Genomic DNA, 25037 nt, shown 5'->3' on the forward strand with positions numbered 1-25037 from the left:
CGTATTTACTTTGGCTACAAGAGCAGGTCAGCGGCCAGGAATTCAGCGAACAACTCACCTCCTGACTCTAAAAGACCTGCCCAGCATCTATAAAGTACAAGAGAGGAGTGTGATGGAATACTCGGCACTTCCCTGCGTGAGTGCAGCTCCAAAACCAATCGGGATGCTTGACATCATCCAATACAAAGCAGCCCACTTGATTGGCAGCCCATCAACAGGCATTCAATCCCTCCACCACCAACGGATATTTTCAACACTTTGTACCATCTGCAAAAAACACAGCAGCAACTCACCAATCCTCCTTCGACAGCACCTTCCAAACCGCTACCGCTTTCATCTTGAAGGGCAACGGCACGACCCTGAACTTCCCTTTCAATTCACTCACACCCTTACTTGGAAATATATCCCCGTTCCTTCACTGTCGCTGGGTCAAAACCCTGGGACTCCCTTCCTGACAGAACTCTGGGTGCACCTAAAGCACATGGACTGCAGCGATTCAAGAAGGCAGTTCGCCACCGTCTTTTCAATGCCGTCTAGGAATGGACAATAAATGTTGTCCTTGTCAGCGAGGCCCACAATCCGGCAATGAAAAATGATTAAAAATAATGTTACTAATTGAAGTCGGGCAGCTTGAATTTGATTGCTCAATATATTGCATTGAGGATTGAACCAGCAAACGGCTGTCGCTTATTTTGTTCAGCTGAAACACGCTTACTTTTTGTAGTCGAAACGTATGCATCTTCTCCTTCATAGAAATGTTCAAACAGTGGGCCCGACTGACAATATTAAATTGGTTTTCAGCGTAACTCTAGGAACAATGAGGATTATTCAGAAATCCAAGCAGCACAGTAAGTATGTAATTTATTAACAGTGTAACCAGTCTAATAAATAAACATTGTTTGTTCAGGCCAATCAGCACAGGAAGTATGAATAGCGAACTATTGAACTAATGAACAGCGCAATTAACAGATCAAATTAATATTGCTTAATATGTCCAATCAACACATATAGTTCTGTTTTAGATAAAGCATGAAATGGTCAGGTTAAATAAATGATCTATGTTCTGACAAATCAGCACAGTAAATGCATAATTAATGAAGAGTGCCATCACCAGATTAAATATATATATATTGTTGTTCTTACCAATCAGTATAATAAGTGTATAAATAACGAAGAGTGCCATGAGCAGCTTGAGTAAATATGTTTTGCCCTCTACAATAAGAAGTGGAATTGTGCAATTAATGAGCAGTGCATAATCAGGATTTTTAAAAAAATCATCCACTTTGATGGTCTTCGCTGGCGGAGACAGCATTTATTGCCCATTACTATTTGCCCTTGAAAAGGTGATGTTGATCTGCCTTCTCGAACTGTTACAATTCATGTGGTATAGGCACACAAAAAGTGCTGTCAGGTAGGGAGTTCCAGGATTTTGACATAATGACATTGAAGGAATGGTGATGTTAACGCAGGTCAGGATGCTGAATGACTTGGAGTGGATCTATCTGCTGCCCTTTTCCTTCTTGATAGTAGTGGCCATTGATTTGCAAGCCGCAGTCCAATGAACATTGATGAATCCTTGCTGTGCATCTGTTAGCTTGAACAGATGCTGCAACTGTGCAACGTTCCTGGAGGGCTTTTAAGTTTGTGGAAGGACTGCCAACCAAACGGGTTGCTTCTCGTGGTCAAGTCTCTTGAGTGTTGCAGGAGCTGCACTCATGCAGGCAAGTTGGGGTACTCTGGCACACTCCTAAACTTTGCTTTGTGGATTATGAACAGGCTTTGGAGAGTCAGGAGGTGAATAACTCACTGCAGAGTTCCTCTCCTCTGCCCTGTCCTTGTAGCAAGAGCATTAATGTGGCTGGTCCAATTATGATTCTGGTCAATGGAAACTCTCAGGACGTTGATCGTGGGGGATTAAGAAAGGTAATGCCATTGAGCGTCAAGGGACGATGATTAGATTTCCTCTTGCTGAGATGGGCATTGCCTGTCACTTGTGTGGTAAGAATGTTATATGCCACTTTGCAACTCAAGCCTGGATATTGCCCTGTCTTGTTGCATTTTGGGGTGGACTGATTCATTATCTGACGAATCATGAATGGTGATGAGTGTTGTACAAACATCAGCGGGCTTCCCAACTTCTGGCCTATGATGGAAGGAATGTATATGATGAAGTAACTGACGATGTTTGGGCTAAACACTGAATAATTCCTGCAATGATATCCTGAGGCTGACGCGACTGGCCTGCCAACAACCACAGCAATCATCGTTTGCACATGGAATGACTCCAACCAGCACAGAATTCCAATGGAATTCAGTTTTGCTATGGTTCCTTGATGCCACACTTGGTCAAATACGGCCTTTGATAGGAAGGGCATTCATTCTCAGTTCACATTTGGAGTTCAGCTCTTCTGTCCATGTTTCAACCAAAGTTTTAATGAGGTTAGGTGCTGAGTGGTCCTGTCAGGAAAACAAACTGGAGGTCTGTGAACAGGTTTTCGCTGAGCAACTGCCGCTTGATAGCATGGTTCATGATGCTTTGCATTACTTTACATATGATCGAAGGTGAATTGATTAGGGGCAAATTGGACAGGGTTTGTTTCTTCGGTTTGTTTTACAGTATATATCAGGACAATTTTCCATGTAGCCGGTTAGATGCCAAAGTGTAGCTAGAGTCATGACAATTTCTGGGGCACAACTATTCTGTACTATTGCTGGAATATTGTCAGGGCCAATAGCCTTTGCAGCATCCAGTGCCTTCCACCGTTTCCTGATAAAATGTGGAGCGAATGGGACTGAATGAAGGAGACTTTCATGTGCGATGCTGGGAAACTCTGGAAGTGGCCAAAATGGAGCATCCATTCTGCACTTCTGGCTGAAGAGTTTTGCAAATGCTGCAGCGTTATTTTTTGTACTGATGTGCTGGGCTTCTCCAAAATTAGCGATGGAGAAATGTGTGGAGCCTCCTTCTCCACTGAGTCGTTTCATTGCCCACCACAATTCATGAATGGATGTAACAGGATGACAGAGCTTAGATACGATCCATTCTTCGGGGGGTCGCTTAGGTCAAACTATCACTTCCTACATATGTTGTTTGGCCAGCAAGTAACCTGGTGTTATGGCAACAACGACAGGTTGACACCTAATTTTTCATTATACTTGGCGCTGCTCCTGGCGTGCACTCCTGCAGTCTTCATTGAATCAAGGTAGATCGCTGGTTTGATGTTATTGGTAGAGGGGGGAAATGCTGCAGCATTAGGTTGCAGATGGTATCTAAGTACAATTCGGCTGCCTCCAATGGCCCAAATCGCCAAATGGATGCCCAGACCTGAGTTTCTAGATCTATTCAAAAGTTATTCTGTTAAGCATGGTGGCATTAACACATCATGATGGAGGATAAACTTAATGTGAAAGCGGAAGTTAGTCTCCACAATGACTGTGCGGTCGGCAGTCTTACAGAGCATGTAATGGACAGTTACTTCTGCGTCAGACAGGCTGGGCACGATGAGTTCAGGTATATGTTTCCCTCGTGTTGGTTCCCTCACTCTTGGTGGTGGACATTGAAGGTCCCCAACCAGAGTACATTGTACGCCATTGCCACCCACAGTGGTTCCCCCAAGTGCTGTTCAACATGGGGGAACTTTGATTCATCAGCTGAGGGAGGGTGTTACCTGATAATCACAGGAGCTTTCCTTGCCAATGCTTGACCTGATGCCATGTAAATTCATGGGGGCCGGAGTCAAATTTGAGGAATCCAGGAGCATCTCCTGTGTACGCCTATGCCACCGCCTCTGTTTGGTCTGTCCTGCCAGTGGGGCAAGGCATACCCAGGTATGTTGATATTGGTGTCTGTAACATTGTCTGTAAGGTATAATTCTTTGCGTATGAATGTGTCAGGCTGTTGCTTGTCTAGCCTGTGAGACAGCTCTCCCAATTTTTGTGCAAGCCCCAGATATTCTTAAGGAGGATGTTGCAGGGACGACTGAGCTGAATTTGCCAGTGTCTTTTCCAGTGCCTGGTTCGATGATGGGTGGTCCGTCCATTTGAATTCCTTTTTTGTGATTTAATTGCGGGCTCATACAACTGAATGGGGTGCTGGGGCATTTCCTAGGGCATTTAAGATCAGCCACATTAAATAAGCAGAGCATTAAATAATTTTTTTTTGTCCAATCAGCACACTAATTGTTTAATCAATGAACAAAATATCAAAAAAAGCTTAGTAAGTGTTGTTCGTGCAGACTAATCAGAACAGTTAAGGCTTAATTAATGAACAGTGTGATGAGCAGAATAAATAAACACTGCTTTTTGTTCAGTTAGCACAGTAAATTTGTAATTAATTAACAGTGCAAAAAACAGATCAAGTAAGTATTATTTGTTCAGTCTAATTAAAATTGCAAGTGTGTAATTAATGAAGAGTTCAATATTCAGAATATATAAACATAGTTTCTTCTGCCCAATCGGCACAGTAAGTAGGAAATTAATGAGCAGTTCAATGGGCAGATTGACTAAACTTGATTTCTTCTGACCAATCAGCACGGTAAGTGTGTAATTAATGAACATTGCACGATCCAGGTTAAATATTTTTTTCTGCACTAGCTCAGAAGAAACATTGTTTTTGGATGGTCAAAAAATTGCAACATATGAAAATATGGAAAACTATGATGGTCTTACTGCACAAATATTAATTGCTTAATTCAGAAACAGGATAAATGTGGTCATGTTTCTCACTCAATTGATACAATCCACATTCCATTGTTTTCTGTTCAATAATTGCATTGTGTTTGTTCTCAAAGTTCATTCCAAAAAACACGGTGGATATTTAAACACTATTCTGTCGAATTAACATGGTAAATGTCTTAACATTGTTCTGTATAACAATTGTTGGGGATTTCAAGTGATTTGTATCTTCCATAATCAGAGAAAACACAGACATTTTTCTTCAAGTACATTATGAATTTGACGAAATTTTGTTTTGAATACTTATAGTAGATATCGTCCTGTTGCTTGTTACAGAAATAATTTATCTAAATTGTATTATTGTATTATTTAGAGGAAATAAATCATTGCTGTCCTTCCAATAAAATGCTAAATATTGAATTTGACTTATCCACATAATTCACAGTTCTTTTAATTATGGTGCCGTCAAATACTAATAGGAAATAGCAGAATATATTCAGTAAGTTAAGCAAAAGAAAAACAGAATGATTTATCAGTCCGCTAAGCACAATGAGTCTCTATTTTTTAACCCAACACTCATAATGATTTTCTTTTCATTGGTGGACGAAGTGTCTCATAATTTTTCAGAACAATAATCATTTTGTAATTCCAGTCAATGTTTGTTCCAATAATTGAAGTCAATGTATAAGGGTTATTAATCCAAGAGATGAAATAGTGTTTAGCAAATAATTAATGTTATTGTTTGATTTGCTCAGTGGGGTAGTAATCTAATATTATGAAGTCAATGGTGGCAGTGATACAAAAATCAACTGACAATGTTATAATAAGGGACACCAGGATGGTATGTTGCCTCCTTGGTGCCAGTTTCCATGATGTCTCTGATAGGGTTTGGGACATTCTGAAGGGGGATGGAGAACAGCCAGTGGTCGTGGTACACATTGGTACCTACGACATAGGCAGGAAGAGTGACGAGGAGTTCACGGAGCTAGGCAGAAAATTAAAAAAAAAACAGGACCTCTATGGTTGTAATCTCAGGATTACTCCCTGTGTCACATGCCAGTGAGGGTAGAAATAGGAAAAGAGTGCAGCTAAACAAGTGGCTGAATAGATGGTGTAGGAGGGACTTTTTCCAATACCTGGATCATTGGGATCTCTTCCAGGGCAGCTGGGACCTGTGCAATAAGGATGGGTTGCATGTAAACTGAAGTGGCACCGATTACCAGGTTGCAAGGTTTGCTAGTGTCACTCGGGACAGTTTAAACAAGTCTGGCAGGGGGTGGGAACAAGAGAAATAGGTCAGCAGGTGAAATAAATGACTGGGAACTAGTGAATATGGCCAGTAGGACTAAGAGGAAGAACAGGTAGGGAGAAATTACTGAACACAGTGGGACTGTCGGTCTGAAATACATTTGTTTCAATGCGAGAAGTATAACAGGCAAGGCAGATGAGCTTAGAGCTTGGATTAGTACTTGGGACTATGATGTTATTGCGATTGCAGAGACTTGGCTGAAGGAAGGACAGGATTGGCAGATAAAAGTTCCATGATTTAGATGTTTCAGGCAGGATAGAGAGGGATGTAGAAGAGGTGGAGGAGTTGCACAGCTGGTTAAAGAGAATATCACAGCTGTACGACAGGAGGACACCTCAGAGGGCTCATGCAGCGAGGCAATATGGGTAGAGCTCCGGAATAGGGAGTGTGCAGTCATAATGCTGGGCGTCTACTATAGGCCTCCCATTTGCTAGTGAGTGTTTGAATAACAGTTAAGTAGGCAGATTTTGGAAAGATGTAAAAGCAAAATGGTTATTGTGGTGGGTGATTTTAACTTTCCCTATATTGATCGGGAATCACTTAGTGCTGGGGTTTTGGATGGTGCAGAATTTATTTGGTGTATCCAGGAGGGCTCCTGGGACAATATGCAGATAGTCCAACTAGGGAAGGGGCAATACTGGACCTGGTATTAGGGAATGAACCCGGTAAGATTTTCGAAGTCTCAGTAGGGGAGCATTTCGGTAAAAAGTGACCATAATTCAGTAAATTTCAAGCTACTTGTGGATAATGATAACACAAGTCCCTGGTAAAAGTGCTTAATTGGGGGAAGGCTAATTATAACAATATTAGGAGGGAACTGAGGAATCTAGACTGGAGGCGGATGTTTGAGGGCAAATCAACAAGTGACATGTGGGGGGGGTTTTCAAACATCAGCTGATAAGAATTCAGGACCGGCATGTTCCTGCTGGGATGGAGGATAAGCATGGCAAGTTTCAGGAACCTTGGATAACGAAGGATATTGTAAGATAAGTCAAAAAGAAAAGGGAAATATTTGTAAGAGCTAGATGACTGGGAACAGATGAAGACCATGAAGAATATAAAGAAAGTAGGAAGAAACTTAAGCAAATAATCAGGAGGGCTTACAGTGGTCATGAAAAGTCATTGGCAACCTGGATTAAAGAAAATCCCAAGGCCTGTTAAACATATGTAATAAAATCAAGAGGGTAGCCAAGGAAAGGGTAGGCACACAGTGGGACAGAGGTGGCAATCTATGTGTGGAGCCAGAAGAAATGGGAGATATACTAAATGAGTACTTCTCATCAGTATTCACCAAAGAGTAGAACTTAGCATTCCATTTGTCTAGGCAAGAGTGTGTGGATAACGTGGATCATGTTAAGATCAAATAGGAGGAGGTGTTAGGCGTCTTGAAGAATATTGAGGTGGCTAAGTCTCCAGGGCCAGAAGGGATCTACCCCGGAGTATTGAGGGAGGCAAGGGAGGAGATTGCTGGTGCCTTGAAGGAAATCTTTGTCTCCTCACTAGCTACGGGTGAGCTCCCAGAGGACTGGAGAATGGCAAATGTTGGTTCATTGTTTAAGAAGGTTAGTAGGTATAATCCAGGAAATTACAGACCGGTGAGCCTTAAATCAGTTGTAGGGAAATTATTGGAGAAGATCTTCGTGGCATGATTTACTACCATTTGTAAGCAAATTGGCCCATTAGTGAGAGGCAGCATTGTTTTGTGAAGGGGAGGTCATGTCTCACTAACTTGATCGAGTTTTTTGAGGAAGTGACAAAGATGATCGACGATGTAAGGGCAGTTGATTTTATCTGCATGGATTTCAGTAAGGCCTTTGACACGTTACCTCATGGCAGACTGGTACAGAAGGTACAGTCGCACGGGAACAGAGGTGAGCTGGCAAGATGGATACAGAATTGGCTTGGTCATAGAAGATAGACGGTAGCAGTGGAAGAGTCCTGTTCTGAATGTAGAGCTGTGAAAAGTGCTTTCCGCAGGTATCATTGCTAGGACCTTGGCTGTCAGCATACGTAAACCACTTGGAGGAAAATGTAACTGGGCTAATTAGTAAGTTTCAGGCAACACTAATGTTGGAGGAGTTGCAGATAGTGAAGACGATTGTCAAACGATACAAGGGGATATAGATCATTTGGAGATTAGGGTGGAGAAATGGCAGAATGAACTTAAAACGAAAAAAAGCGATGTAATGCATTTTGGAAGGTCATGTAAGAATTATATAGTAAATGGCAGAACCCTTAAATGCCTCGATGGGCAGAGGGATCTGGGTGTACAGGTCCACAGGTCACTGAAAGTGGCAACGCAGGATAAGATAGTTGGAAAGGCATATGGCATGCTTGCCTTCATCAGCAGAGGTTTTGAGTATAAAAGCTGGGAAGTCATGCTGCATTGTATAGAACCTTGTTTAGGCCACACTTGTTGTATTGCCTACAATTCTGGTCGCCATGTTACCAGAAGGATATGGAGGCATTGGAGAGGGTGCAGAGGAGGTTTACCAGGATGCTGCCTGGTCTGGAGGTTATTAGCTATGAGGAGAGTTTGGAGAAAATCTGATTGTTCTCAATAGACCGACGGAGATTGAGGGCCGCCATGATAGAAGTTTACAAAATTATAAGTTGCATGGACAGAGCAGATAGTCAGAAGGTTATTCCCAGGGTGGAAGAGTCAATTATTAGGCAACATAGATTTAAGGTGAGAGGAGAAAAGTTTAGAGGAGATGTGCGGCCAGGTTTCTAACGCAGAATGTAGTTAATCTCTGAAATTCGCTGCCGCAGAAGTTGGTGGAAGCAGGTACGATAGTGCAGTTTAAAACTCAGCTTGACAAAGAGATGAATAGGATGGGAATAGAGGGATACCGGCCCTGGAAGTGCAAAATATTTTAGTTTGATGGGCAATATGATCGGTGGAGGCTTGGAGGGCCAAAGGGCCTGTTCCTGTTCTGTACCTTTCTTTGTTCTTTGTTCTTTTGTTCGTTCCAATTTACAGGGATTTCAAATTGATATTCAGATATTCAAATAAGCACTGTAAATGCTTTATTATTATTCAGGCACGTACTTCCAAAACAAAACCACTTTCCAGGGCACATTATGTTATTTGCGCTGTATGCTATGTGTGCTTCTTTTTAAAATTTTAATACAAACATTCAATATCTAACTATATTTCAGTCCTATAATGTCCTAGTATTGTATTCGATAATGGTTGTGAGGATTGGACTGCGCAATCATCAGGTAATTAAACTTTGTCTATGCTAACAAATTATTTACTCGGATTATTATTTGGGCCAATATGTTGATGTTTATTCTGTTTATTGGATTGGAAAGAGATTAGACTTTTGTTCTCCTTATGCCTGGATTAAAATAAATAAACCTTACATTTGGAAGAAGTTTCCAATCGCTCTTACTGTTTGTAGGCATATGTGTTTAGACGTTTTTAAAGTGCATCTTTACTTTATAAGTGATTGTGTAAGGGACAGTGCTCCAAGTGATAATGCTGATGTGTAATTTAGCTGGTCGCTGAGCACAGTCGGGGGAGTAAACCATCAAGGGCCACCGGTTGTAACGGCAGAATCTATCAGATTTTTATTGACCGTCATTCCTTGTTACAGTCAGAATATTGGAGTGAGGCAGCATCACAGATTCTGAATATCGTTCAGTGATCAATTAACGGGGATATGGGACCTGTTGTGTTCACAACACCCAAACCCACCTGGAATCCGAACACTTGCCGCTTTCCATCTCATTGTGACTCCAGTAAATGTAATGTGACATCTCCAGTTTTCAAAGTTTTCAGGAGTACTACTTTAAATTGTTTATTTGTGATTTCATTTTTAAGTTGTCAAAAGTTGTTGTTGAGATTAGTAAAGTGAAAATAGTTAAAGCCGGGCGATATGGAGCTCGACGCCACAAATGCTTCACAGACATGATACTAGTTTGGAGAAATTACGAAACCCATTTGCGTTGGACAGAATTTTTAAAAAGTAGGAATCAGTGCAACTTCCGATGTGGTAGAAATCAAAGCCTGAATGTCAATGAGGGTAATCCAATTGGATGTATGTATAGATTATGACTGTTGGTAATGTCTCCCAACCCCATTACCAGCATTACAGAAAGTCCACTCTGTGTCTAACCTTGACCTAGAGGATAAAGTTTATCTTGGGTTTTGTCAGAGGTGATTAACTCCCCTCAGTAGCTGAACCCTTTTCCATGGTTAGTGATTATGCTGTAATTTTCAGACTATTGTGCTGACACTGAGAGGATATACATGAAATAAAAATCACTGAGAACTCATTGGGCTCAATTTTAAAGGGCTCAATGTATCCTCCTGAAGCATAAAAATGTTAGTGGGGGAGTGAGACCAAAACGCTGCTGCTGCTCCCATTGGGAATAGCGTTAATCGTTATCAGGCAATACCTCCAGCTCTATCTCAGTGAATGTGCAACGTGAGGGAGCAGCTGGTAACCCTGGATTGGTGATCACACAGCTGCAGCTAATTTAGGGGCTGGGCTTGAATGTGGTCTTTGGTGAACATTAATTGGCCACTTGAGGTGCTCAGTAGACACAAGAGCAAATGGGTCAAGGAACACCTTCATCCCCTTCTCTCCCGTAAAGTTTCAGGCAGCACTGTGTGGCTTTAGGGAAGTCCCTCTGCTGGGTCTGTCCACATCCCTTGCCACAACCCTCAAACCTGTTGTAGGGAGAGGGTGAAATCATCCCATTGCTGTCGTTTATGCATGAAAAAAAACATTGAAAAACACAGAAACAAGACACATTTCAAAAGCTCTGCGTTGTAAAGTCTGGCGATGTTTTTCACTTTTCGAACCCGTCATTATTTATGATATCTGACCGACAGCCCTGTGAAAATGCTAAGTTAGGAGACCCGATGGCATGCTAGAGAGCGATATGGAAATTTACTAAGGAATTTGTCAAAACTACCTTACTAGAAATGAGAAAGGTCTTGCTGGTAAAAGCAGGGAAAATGCCAAGATATTATATGCTTATATCAATGGGAAGAGGATAACTCGCGAAAGAGTAGGACCCATAAGGGACCAAGGGGCAATCTATGGGCGAAGCCAGAGGACATCAGTAGAGTATTTAATGATTACTTCACATTCGACTTCACCCAAGAGAACGAGGGTGAAGTTATCAAACTCAGGGAGAGAGACTGCAAGGTTCTTAAGCAATGTGCCACAAAGAATGACAAAGTATTGGGGGTGTTGGCAGGGGTAAAAGTGGACAAATCTCCTGGTCCTGATGATTTATGTCCCAGGCTGCTGAGGGAGGCAAGGGAGGACATAGCCTGGCCCTGACCTGAATTTTTAACTCCTCTCTGGACACGGGGCAGGTGCCACAGGACTATAAAGCATCAAAAGTGGTAACGCTATTTAAGAAGGTTTGTAGAGATACACCAGGAAACTACAGGCCAGTCAGTCTCATGGCAGTGGTAGGGCAACTATTGGAGAAAGTTCTGAAGGGGAGTATCTATCACCACTTGGAGAGGCATCGTTTGATCAGGGACTGTCAAATGGCTTTGTCAGAGGGAATTCAGGCCTAACAAATTTGATTGATTTTTTTGAGGAGGTGACCAGGTGTGTAGATGAAGGCAGTGCAGTTGAAGTAGTTTATATGGATTTCAACAAATCCTTTAACAAGGTCCCACATGGGAGAGTAATAAAGAAGGCAAATGCAGGTGCGATGCAGGGTAATTTGATAAGATGTATTCAAAATTGGCTTAGTTGTACGAGGCAGAGAGTGATGACAGAAGGATGCTTTAGTGACTGGAAGCCAGTGTCCAGTGGCATACCACAGGGATCTGTTCTCATTAACCTATTATGTGTCATTTATATAAATGGCATAGATGACTATGTGGGGGAATCATAAGTAGGTTTGCGGATGACACAAAAATTGGACGAGTGGCTAGCAGTGAGGTTGAGTGTCTTGGGCTAGTGGAAGATATGGATGGGGTGATCAACTGGGCAGGTAAGTGCCAGATGGAAGTTAACCCTGAAAAGTGTGAGGTAATGCACTTTGTGAGGAGCAATTTGCCAATGAAGTATTCAATGAACGGCATGGCACAAGGAAGTTCTGAGGAACAAAGGGACCTTGGCATGCGTGTCCATAGATATCTGAAGGCGGAGGGGCATGTTAGTGGGGTGGCGAAAATGGCATAAGGGACACTTGACTTAATCAATCGAGGCATGGATTGCAAAAGTAGGGAGGTCATGTTGGAGTTGTATAGAACCTTGATGAGGCCTCAGCCGTAGTACTGTGTGCCGTTCTGGTCGCCACATTATAGGAAGGATGTGATTGCACTTGAGGGGGTGCAGAGGAGATTCACCAGGATGTTGCCTGGGATGAAACATTTAAGTTATGAAGAGTGTTTGGATAGACTTGGGTTATTTTCGTTGGAGCAGAGAAGACTGAGGGGCAACCTGATCGAGGTGATCAAGATTATGAGGGGCATGGGCAGGCTGGATAGGGAGCAGCTGTACCCCTTATTTGAAGGGTGAGTAACAAGGGGGCATTGTTTCATTGTGAGGGGCAGGAGGTTTATTGGAGATGTGAGGAAAATCTTTTTTTTACTTAGATTGTGGCGGTGGTCTGGATTGCACTGCCTAGGTGGGTAATGGAGGCGGCTGGACTCACATTCTTTAAAAAATATCTGGATGGGCACTTGACACGTCATAACATTCAAGGCTATGGGCCAAGTACTGCCAAATGGTATTAGGTATGTCGGTCAGGTGTTTCTCACTTTTCGGTGCAGCCTCGATGGACCGAAGGGCCGCTTCTGCACTGTGATTCTGTGTTTCTGTTGACTACCAAAAACAACAATTGAAGGGTTAGAAGTGGGATCTATTTTTCGCAGTGACGTACTTTTTTGGCAAATCAAACAATTTAAGAATATTGGGCGGAATATGTATAAAGATGATTGACGTTATCCAGAAACAGTCACGATCACTGCCCCAAGTTCCTAGATTTTCCTGATCTGCTAATGTTCTACTCCTTTCTCGTGTGCATGCGTTTACACGTCGATATGTTTTTTATGTCAAGGTGTTTACATAAACACTTATTTATGCTTTTGAGTTTACACAACCACTTGGTTTGTCTTTGTGTGAATGTGTCCATAACTACTTTGTTGTATTTGCGTGTTTGTGTGTGTGTGTGTGTGTAAATAAACACGTATTTTTTTGTGATTTCACAGCAGTGAAGTTTACAAAAATGCTCAGTACAAAAAGAAGCATTTGCGCAGCTCCAAGAGGAAGATAAGGCTGGCTTGATTTCATTTTTTCCTTCTAGACTGCCCTGTCTCCAGCTCTGACCAGTAGCACTGCACCGTGACAATGATCGCAGACGCAATTATATCTTCATCTCTGTCCTCTAGCTGAGCCGCAGCTCCCTCACGGCAGCTATTTTGTTTATTCATCAGTGTCAATGATGTAGCTGCATTGTTACTTACCACTTAGCACTTAGCTTCTCAAAGATGGAATGATGCTCAGGTGTTGATGCATATGAGCTGCTTCTCTATCCAAGGAGTTGCGAATATGTTGAGCAATACGCAACCTTCAGCAAAAAATAAACAAACACCTTACTACAAGCCTATGGTGAAGGGTAAATAATTGTTGAAACAGCTGAAGATTGAATTGATTGAATTTTTTGAGGAGATGACAATGTGTGTAGATGAGGGTAGTGCCGTTGATGTAGTTTACGTGGATTTCTGAAAAAGTCTTTGACAAAGTCCCAAATGGGAGAATGAGGCAGAAGGAAATGCACATGGGATACTGTAATTTGATAAGGTGGATTCAAAAGTGGCATAGTTGCAGGAGACAGAGGGTGATCACAGAGGGATGCTTTAGTGAGTGGAAACCAGTGTCCAGCAGCGTAATAGGGACATCATGTTGGAGTTGAACAGAACCTTGGTGAGGCCACAGCTAAAGTACTGTGTGCAGTTCTGTGCGCCACATTATTAGAAAGATGTGATTTTACTGGAGGAAGTGCAAAGTAGATTCACCAGGATATTGCCTGGGATGAAACATTTAAGTTATGATGAGTGTTTGGATAGACTTGTGTTGTTTTCGTAGGAGCAGAGAAGATTAAAGGGTGACGTTATCATGGTGCACATGACTATGAGGGGCATTGGTAATGTGGATAGGGAGCAGATGTTCTCCATACTTGATGGGTCAGTCATAAGGGTACAGATGCTCATGCTGAGGGGCAGGAAGTTTTGGGGCGATGTGAGGAAAAATCTTTTTTACAAGAGGGTGCTGAATGCCTGGAGTGCATGGCCTGGAAGGTTGGTGGAGGCGGGTTGCCTCACATCCATTAAAAAGTACCTGGATGAGCACTCGGCACGTCATGCCTTTAAAGCCTATGAGTCAAGTGCTGGTTAATGGGATAAAATAGGTAGGTCAGGTATTTCACAAGTGTTGTGTGGACTCGATGAGCCGAAGGATCTCTTCTGCCCTGTGTAATTCTGTGATATTTGAACCTAGGCAATTACCCTGAGGGACTCATGCAGTGATAGCTGGGGCTGAGATGATTGTCCTGCAACAACTGTAACCATCTTCCTTTTTGCCAGGTATGAGTTCATCCAGTGGAGGTGCCCACCACCACCAACTCCCCAGCTCCCCGTCACCTCCCGCCCCACTCCCAATCCCATTTCACATTGACACCATTGTCACTGATGCTTCTGATGTCATGCTGGGACAACCCCTGCCGTTCACTTAACATCTTGCGGTCAGCTCTTCTTTCCATCTTTGGACTATGGCTGCCAAGAGGTCCCGAATTGAGTAGCTCTGGCGGAACCCACCTGTTCATCCATGAGCAGGTCATTGCTCACGAATTACCAGTTGATAGCGCTGCTGAAGACCCCTTCCATCACTCTCCCAGTGAGCCAGAGCAGACTGATGAGAGATCATTGCCTGACTTTGATTCATGCACCGACCTGTGGACAGAATGTACCTGGACATGTTTTTTTTCACAGATTCGGTAGATGCTAGTTTTCCTTCTGTAATTGAAGATCTTGACTCGGGCAGTGCACTGCTAGTTCGGGAGCACATGCCGCTGCTGGAATATGATCATGGGCCTTAGCCTTTGTATTATCCTGTTCCTTCAGTAATTTCTTATTATTGCATGGAATGATTCGAATAGGCAAAAGACTTAATTATGTGATGCCCGTGACCTCCATAGTTGTCTGAGCTGCATTATTCATTTGTCAGTCCTGGCTGAAGATTATTCCAAATGATTTAGCCATATCTTTGCTATGATCGTCTGGGGTCCTTCAGCGTAGAGGATGGGGATATTGGTGCAGACTTGTCCTCCAGTTAGTTGTTTAATTTTCCACCGTCATTCACTACTGGATATGGAAGGACTGCAGATCTTTGACCAGAACTGATGGCTCTGAAATCGTTTCGCTCTGTCTATCACTGACAGCTTATGCTGTTTGGCATGGCAGTAGCCGTGTTTTCTAGCCTCAACAGGCAGAGACATCATATTTAGGTATGCCTGGTGCATACCCTTCGAAACCTAACACTGAGCCAGCGTTCATCCAGCGGTTTGTTGACAAGAGAAAACATGGAAGGTACGAGAATCAGAGTACCGTTCGAGGCTGCGTTACCCGTAAGTACGATCATGGTTATTCCCCCATGTAAACGCCTTAGACCCGCGCTCTCACCACAACCCGTTCGAGTCCAGAAATCTATCTATTTAATACTTAAATGTAATAAGTGAGTTGGCCTGCCCAGCCAAGTTCTAGAGAATTCCACAGCTTCACCACCTGCTGAGCAATGAAGTTACTCTTCACCTCGGTCATTAATGGCCTCCCCGTTTCCTGAGACAGGGATCATTTGAATTAAAGACCGGCTTCTGCCCCTCAAGCACCACCCACCCAATGCAGTCAGAGGAAACATCATCTCTCCATCCAGCCTGCCAACCCTTTTCAGATACGATTAAAAAAGATTCCCTCTCATTCTCCTGAACCCAAACGAATACAGTCCTAGCCGACCCAATCTCTCCTCATTCAACAATCCTGCCATCCATGGAGTCTGTCTGGTGAACAATTGCTGCACTCCATCTGTGGAAAATATGTAATTTCATAGTTAAGATGAGCAAAAATGCTCATATCCCCCAGTGGTGGCTCACCAAGGCCCTGTACAGCTGTAGTAAGACACCCTTGCTCCTGTGGCCAAGCCAGTTTTGCTATGGGAGCTAACATACCATTTGCCCTCTTAATGCTTGCTGCACCTGCAAGCTTGCTTGCAGTTTTATGTGTATAAGAACACCCAGGTCCCTTTCCACGTCACTATTCTCCAATATTTCACCTTTTAAATAATACTGTCAATCAGTTTTTTTCCTACCAAATTGTATAGATTCACAATTACCCATGTTATATTGCATCTGCCAGTATTTGCCCATTCACTCAACTTATCAAAAGCGTGTTGAAACATTCTGACATGCTCCTCGTTGCTTACAGTCCCATCACGTTTCCTGTTAGCAGCAAACTTGGAAATATTATATTTGGTGCCCTCATCCAAATCATTGATACATATTTTGAATGGTGAAACTCGACGTGCTCAGGCTGCCACAAAGAAAAAAAAGATGCATTTATTCCTACTCACTGTTTCCTGTCTGCTTCTAAATCCCTATCCATGCCAATATATCAGCCCAATCCGATTTTCATAAATTTAACACAAAATCTCTTATATATAACCTTCAAGAACACAAGAAATTGTAATACATGTCTCTTGTTAAAAACCCTTTCATCTGCCCTTCTCACTGTAAGTCAGGCCGTTGAGCGGGTAGGTGCGGGGGTGGGTTGGGGGGCGAGGGGGATGGGGAGCGATGGCGTTTAACATGGAAATTGTAATAAAAGCTAGACTGACAGCAAGAATGAAAAGCCAACTTTAACAGTAGCTCGGACATTTTAATGAACCAAGAGTAGATTCTATCAGAGCTGGGAAAAAATGGTGCCAAGAGATAAAGTAAATGTAGGATAGGTTTCGTAAAAAAGACAGAGGTAAAGCAAATAATACTCTAAACAAGCCAGGGAAGAAAAAATTACTAAAGGGACTGGTTGAGGGCAGTGGAGAGATCAAAGGGAAGGTATTCATTTAAGGAAATACTGAAGCTGATGTGAGATGTTAGCTGGTCAGATCTCCGAGAAGGCGGTGGTGGGGGGGTGGTTGCGGCGCTGGGCGCGGGGTGGTGGGGGGGGCGGTGTGGGTGGTGGAGGGGAGTTGAATGCGGGAATGGATTGTTCGGAGGGCAGCTTTCAGAATTCCTCGAAGGCATAGTGAAAAAGGACCGTCCGGAAGAACAAAACAAAAACAGAATTACCTGGAAAAACTCAGCAGGTCTGGCAGCATCGGCGGAGAAGAAAAGAGTTGACGTTTCGAGTCCTCATGACCCTTCGACAGAACTTGAGTTCGAGTCCAGGAAACCCGTTTCTGTCAGCCTCAGAGGACACCCCATGGAATAATGCGCTGTGATAAAATTACTGTAATTCTATAGATTTAACATTCTCTAAGGATAGTTGCTGACCAGAAAAGGGGTCGATTAGTTCTTTTGGTAGTTAAGTTGGGATTCTGTGGAACTCTTAACATGCACTGTTTTCCATATTAATTCATTCTTGTGTTGAAGTGCAAATGTGTTTTTTGCTCTTAATTTAATAATTGTTTTCTTTTCTGTAAAGTGATCACAAGCAGTCAGGCATCTCTTTCAAGATTCCTCCTCGGATTGGCAGCTCGGCATCCCCTTCAGCCTCGGCAGAACAGTGACTTTATCAAAACCTTTCTGAACATGCATATGCCCAACATCCATTGGCGTTACATTATCTATTCTGCTGGTTTAGTCCTCACAGGACTCCATTGGGTTGGTCAAATATAATTTCCCTTACTTAAATCCATGTTGATTTTGTCTAATCCGGTTGATATTTTAAGTACACTGTTGCCACATGCTTTATAATTGACTCCAGCATTTTCGCTGCTCCTGATTTTAGGCTAACAGGCCTGTTATTCACTCTTTTCTCCCTCCACCCTTTGCAAAAAAATATTTCGGTTGCATTTTCCACTGTCCAATCTGCAGAGAATGTGCCAGAATCTGCAAAATGTTGTAATATGACATCCAACACATCCAATTTTTCCTTGGCCACCTCCTACTAAAGGCACTAAACCCAGGAATGTAGATTATCAGTCCATAGAGATTTACCGTCGTTCAGTTCCATTAATTTATCCAGCACTATTTTTTTTAGCAACACAAATTTCCTTCAATTCCTCCGCCTCACTCGAACCTTTATTTCCCCGTATTTCTGGGGAGTTATTTTTGTTTTTCTCTGTAAAGAAATATCTAAAGTAGCTGTTTTTTTTTAATTGCTCTGCCATTTCCTAATTTTCCGTTGAACATTTTCTCGTTATGTACTGTAAGAGCCCATATTTGCCTTCCCCAATCTTTGTCTTGTTACATAAGAACAGGAGATTTTACACTCCGCTTCTATTTTCCTTGCAAGTTTAATGTTAGGCACTATTTTCCACACATAATCAATCTCTTGTTCCTCCTCTGCTGAACTCAAAACTTCTCCCAATCCACAGGTTTTCTACCTTGTCTATCAAATGCATATGGATCCTCCGTGGACCTATTACATAATTATAAGGGCTGATTGAGGGACATGCAGGACCATGATGAAACACATTGTGATTGTAAACAGTTCTGCTGCTGCTGATCGCCCACAACGTCGTTTTGATGCTCAGGTTTGAGGTACAAGATGTGTTACAAATATAGTCCATTCAGTAACGTATTACTGTCAGACAGCACGGTGGATGGTAACTTCAATGGAAGTCAAGAAAGTTGTTTTTTCTAAAATGAAACTAGGGTCTATTTTGTTGAATCTGAAAGTCTGTGAAAGACGACATTGAAGTTAGCCTTTGTTCATTTTTGATTTCAAAGATAAATTTAATTAATCTTATCACTATAGTCGTCATTATTGCCATCTTCAGTTTCTCGAAACGAGGATGGGGTCTGTCAGGATTCACGATTTGTGTGCCCATGGGTGTCTCAGCAGGTGAACTCTTGACCACACTTCTTCATGCAGAGCTGAGAAGAATTTCCCTGAGGAAGGGGATTTTTTGACTCAGATTTCAGTTCTCTCTCCATCCAATTTTGTCACTTCTCCACATCAGAGCTTATGTGCTTAGTCTCTGACTCTGCTGCAGATTGTTGGATGAGGCTCTGCTTCATGGCATGATTATTTGCAAGTCCCTCCCATACATCAATGTCATTTTGTCGCCTTCTCACTGTGGCCGTTAGAGTATCATTAACACATTTTCCCTGTCCTCCTTGAGTTCGGGTGTCATCCTCAAATTTGGAAAGAGGCCCTGTTTCTGAAGCTGATTGTTTGACACGTGCATGTAGTGTCCAGACTAGTGGAGCACATTTTACATGGCCAGGGCTGTGATACTGAAGGAATTTCTTTCAGTGAGGATGCTGGTGTTTGTTCCATTGTCTTCCCACTTGACTTTGAATATTGTGCAGAGGGACTGCTAGTGAGAAACCTCCAGCAATCCAAGGTGCCTTTGGCACGTGACCAAAGTCTCACTGGCATATTCGGACTCAGTAGATTCGGTAATCAGAGGATCGGATAATCATATAGCTTTCATGGAATACATTTCGGCCATTCTACTGCCCTGCCTTTGAAAGAACTATTCTATGTTGTCCCTCTTGTCTGCACCTTGTCCATAGCTCAGCAAACCCCACCCCGCCCCCCCCATTTCCGATATTTATCCGCCTCCATTCTGAAATTTGTTTTTGAATAATCTTCCACCATGTCTTCAGGCAGTCTGCTCCAGGTTGTAACATCTCTCGAACGAAGTGGCCCCACCTCCAATCTTCTCAAACATCATCATAGTTTCACTATTTAAGAAAGGTGATACGTCACTTTGAGAGAATTATGGAGGCATACCCCTTCAGTAGACTGTGGGGAAGATTTAGGCACGAATCTTCCTGAATCGCCCTCTAATCTTCAGTGAAGACATCCCACCAGAGACACAGTGTGGATTCTTACCGCCCACAGTTAAGATCTGTGACATTCGTCAAAGCTTTCACAAACAGATATTCATGGTTTTTATATGTTCTTGATGTGGGATAAATAGAGTCCAGGACACTGGAGAGAACTCCCTATTCATCTTCGAGATAGTGTCATAGTACCTTTTACATCCGCCTTGGCAGGCGGCTTCCATCAGGTCTTCACACAGTGTGTTCCATATTCTAGCAGCTCTGTATAACTAATGTTTTATTCTTGGCCAGTCGCATTATTCTACCAATTATTTTAGGTCTTGTTACTGTTCCTTATTAGAGTGGAAACGGTTTTTCCTTACTCTCTCTAAACTCCACATTAAATTGGATTCCATTAAATTCCATTTTCCTTGACTGATCTAAGGAGAACAAATCCAGCCTCTCCAGTCTCCCCGTCGATCTGAAATCCATCATCACTGTCACCATTCCAGTAAAACCCTAAGTAATCTTTTCAAGACCCTCGGATTCTTCCTATCAGGTACTGACCAGAATTCGACAAAATTCCTCAGCTGAGGACTAACCAGTGATACATGAAAGTTGAACATAATTTCTGACTTTTGTACTCTCTGCCTCAATTAATGAACTCAAACTTTCTCCTTTGAGTTGCTTTATTCTTTCAGCCATAAACAAGTTTGTAAGTGTGTCCGCCCTGTTCCTGCACCTGCTTTAGAATTGTCCAATTTAGTTTATATTGTCTCTACTCATTCCCCTCCAGGATGTATCTTTCACACATTCCCGACTTAGATTTCTATTCCCCGTTTTTCTCCATTTCTCCAAGCTGTGTCTGAACTCCTGAAGCTTACCACTATCCTCCTCACTGCTTATCCATCCAGCTTCCTGTTAACTGCAAATACCAAAATCTGACATAGGAGCACATGTAGGCCATTCAGGCCCTCGAGCCAGTTCTGCTATTCAATAAGAACATAGATGATCTGTTTGTGTCTCGCAATTCTACATTTCAAATTACCCATATAACTTTTCAATCACTTGATTATCAAGAACTCCTTATTTCTTTCTTAACAACATTCAATACCCTCGACTGCATTTTCTTCGAAGGCAGAGTTCCAAAGCCGCACAATACTGAGAGAAAAAAAAATCACACCTGTCCTAAAAGGGCAAACCCTAATTTAAAACCGTTCCCTCTAGATATTGAAATTATGTGGTTTTTGAAAAATCCTGTGTCCTTAATGTTTATTATAAAGGTCAGAGGACCTGATATCAATACATGGATAACATCACTTTAAATTGCCCTCCAGTCTCAATACCCATCTGCCACCACTTCTCTCCACGCTGTGCCGCTTCACCAATATCACATCCACACTGCCACTTTCACTTCATTCCATGGTGTTCAGTTTCCATAGCAACTCCTGTAAATGACTTTTCATCACACTTTGTTTGTAGACATACCGTCAAGCTCACTGCTGTAACCAAACCTCTCGTAACTTAGATACCTACATTAAGTTTATCAGATATGATTTCGAAATAACATATCTGAACTTCTGGTCATTTATACAATGTTTTTCCTTGCAAAGAAACATGTATTTCTGTCTATGATTATGGCTTTCAGAAATTTTCCCAACATTGATATTATTCTGGCTGCTCTGTAGATCCAGAGTTTATCACACTCTTGGCTTATCAATAAGGAGTTGCGGTAGAGGGGTGGGTGGAGTCGGAATTTTGAACCCTCCAGTCCTCTGACACTACTCCAATATCCAAGTAGGAGTGAAACATTATGGTCAGTGCCTCTGCTATTTCCACCATTCCATTCCTCAGTGACACCCATATATCTCACCAGGCCGGGTAAATTTTCCACTTTATTGTGATATAAAAATATTGGATTTAAAGGGGCAAGCTACATCTGTTTTTGTTTTCAGCGTTTTTAACTAATGTCAGTCCACAAGGACCCTAATTGTCTTACTAGAGGCTTTCGATTTTCTATTAATAAGGGAGATTTTCTACGTGTCATTCCATCTTCTGAGCAGGAGCATCTCCTCCGAAACAAAAAAGGATCAGCAGCTCCAGACAGAGGGAGAGGAGAGATCTGATTCTGAGAATAAAAGATTTGAATATTACAAGAATGGATCAGAATCAGTGGACAATAGATTGGAATGTGACAACACTGGAAAGGAGTTTATCCGGGGCAATTTACAGCCTGTTTACTTATTATGATTGGTTGCCTTTAGTTTCTCGAATCTATTTCGCACTTCAGGTTATTCAAGCAGTTTATTATCCCATCCTAGCTGTTGTTGGTGCACCTCGTAAGTATCTGTGTGCAGTTATTTATTTTGTAAACCACATTTAACTTCATTACAGTTATTATCGATTAAACATTGGGGAGATGGAAACTATTGTCTTCAAATTGCGTCACCTGTCTACTCCCTATGAACTGAGTAACGAGCCTCCCTGGACATTATCTGAGGTAGAATCTGACTGGCTACACCGTGTGCGATTCCTTTATCCCTCAGCTGATTACTGACCCCATATTCTCCCCATTCCTACTCCAGGCCCATTCCAACTCTATAATATCAACACCCCCCTCAGCCCAGCTACTGAATAATTCTTCAAATGTGTCTCAATCAAGACTCGACTTCCAGTGTTATCCTAGTCACCGTCTCAGTTACCAACCTTCATAAACCCCAGCTCATCCCAAAAGATACTGCCCATATCGTCGATCACACCAAATCCGGTTCAGACGTCCTCCCTGTGCTCAATGACATATTATTTCCTGTTCTGGTAACACGTATATTTCATATTCTTATGATGCGATTCTCCGTACGGTCCTGCTCCTCCGACTAATCCCATTCCCTCTGCCAGTTTCTCTTAGTCCTCCAAATCCTTCCCCTTTATGTTGTTTGTTTTAAATTCCCTTTTTAAAGTGAATACATTTGCCTCCAAATCACCCCCGGGCCATGACTCTGGCGTTTGTAGAGGGCTAGGGTCACTGGTGCCGGAGTTACGATGTTCAAGTAATTAAATGGTGCACGTCGCGCGGTCATTCACTTCCCAGCATCACCCACCTGTTGCTCCATGTTGGACAGGCGGTTTCAGCAACTTTCAAACATGTCTTTGTAACTTGGTCTGTGCCTGCCCACTGACCACGTGTGTTTGTCAGTCTCAGCTGAACATGTGTTCGGCAAAATGAGGAAATCCCTCTGATGCTGTTTAAAATGACTAGTCAGCTAACTTGCAGATGAGGGGCTTTGGATTGTACTATAATTGGAAATTAGTGGAGGTGCTATGGATGGTTTTCTGGAACTTGTGATATGAGCTGCTGTATCCATGCAGTGAGGAAGGCGGATTTTATGACCAAACTCAGAAGAAGTTATGTTCATCTGGGATCTAATATGACAAGCAAATGGAGCAGAGGTTGCAGAGAGGGGCAGCTCTGTCAAGAGGGAGAACAAGGGGGCCTCTTCCCAACTGCCCTGGGTTTTCCGAGAACATCCACAAAATGCACCATTACAGGGATCAGAATGAGAGGCTGCACTGATTGAACAAGGGGGTGGAAACAGAGCTTTGTCACATCCTTCAACACCATCTGGAGCCTCACGCCAGGGTCAGGGCCGAACTGTTATTTGTCGTTTAAGTCGCAATTTCACTGAACTTCTATGGATCTTGAAATTTCCAGACAGGAGCTAGTGACAGATTCATCACTTCCTATTATGCTTTCCAACGATGTAACCACTATATGATGGAGACAATCTATGTCGGGTGAGATGAATACATAATTTTGTCCCTCAGCAGGGGAGAGCAGGATGAGAGGTCCCACGGTTTTCCCAGGACAGTGGGTTTCCCGATTGTGTTTGCGGCTCTGCTGTGCCCTCATTTCAACAGGGAGAGGTGCAGGAACTGAAAGAACTATCAGTCTAGACTTTTAATTATTTATTTACTTATTTGTTTGGATTTTTTTTAGGGACATTGGCGTCTCTGGGTAGATGCCCTTGGGAAGTGGTAATCTGACAAAATGTAGAGTTGGTGTGTGACCATGCACAGGAAATAATTTTGGTGAATGTCCACTACTCTGACAATGGCCACGATACATTCATTCTGAAGCTGTCAACCACTCCCATCAACAACAGAGCTCTTTCAGAACCAGAGGGTAGCTTCTTGGAGATCAAGGCGGGCTCCATACATGGCACAAAACATCCACAAACTCACTATCGCCACCACCAAGTGAACACGTGAAAATGACACTAGTATACCGAGAGCAATGGAGACTCTAGTAAATAAAGACAACTGAAGGAAGTGTTATTTCTTATTCTGGGAGTTAGGAATGACCTTTATCTTTTATATTTATCTTTTATTTTTATCCCTTTATTTGTATGTTAAGGAAATGTCAAGTCGAATTTCGTTTCCCTTTAAAATGTGCCTGCATTTCCATTGAGCTTTGCGAGTCTGGGAAGTTAAATCATTCAAGATCAGAAGAAAGCATTGTGTTCTTTCCAGGTAAAAGGGTTTCAGAAAGGCACCACCCACCTGCCACACACCCATACACACATACACACATACAAAACGTGGCAGCTGAGTTCAGTTTGAAGGTAGCCACCAGAGAGATTGCAGTCAGGGGAGAGGGAACTAAAGAGAGAGTAATCTTCCCAAAAGGACCAATAATCCCAAAGCAAAAAGGCAATGACCACCAAATACTCTATCACGCTCGCTCCGTTAGTGCTTTCATGGAGTGAGTGACCACTCCCACAAAACCGAACAAAGATCCCATCTGAGATCGATGCTTCAGAACCCGTCCGTTACCTCAACCTCCGGTGAGCTGGCACAAAAAATATAATTTTCCCCGGCCTGGCTGCAGACCACTGCTGTTCAGTGACTCACTACGTACAAGTTCCGACCACGTTCTAGTCTCAATACATAGCGTAACCATTTGAGCTGGTGGCCGATTGCCTGTGTGCATGTGTCTGTGCATGAGGGAAAGAGTTTGTGACTTGGGTCATTTGTGGGTGTGTGTGTGTGTGTGTGTGTGTTTGTTTGTTTCTCTGTGTGAGTG

The sequence above is a fragment of the Carcharodon carcharias genome, chromosome 18 (genome assembly GCF_017639515.1).
Source record: "Carcharodon carcharias isolate sCarCar2 chromosome 18, sCarCar2.pri, whole genome shotgun sequence".
Classification (NCBI taxonomy): domain Eukaryota; kingdom Metazoa; phylum Chordata; class Chondrichthyes; order Lamniformes; family Lamnidae; genus Carcharodon; species Carcharodon carcharias.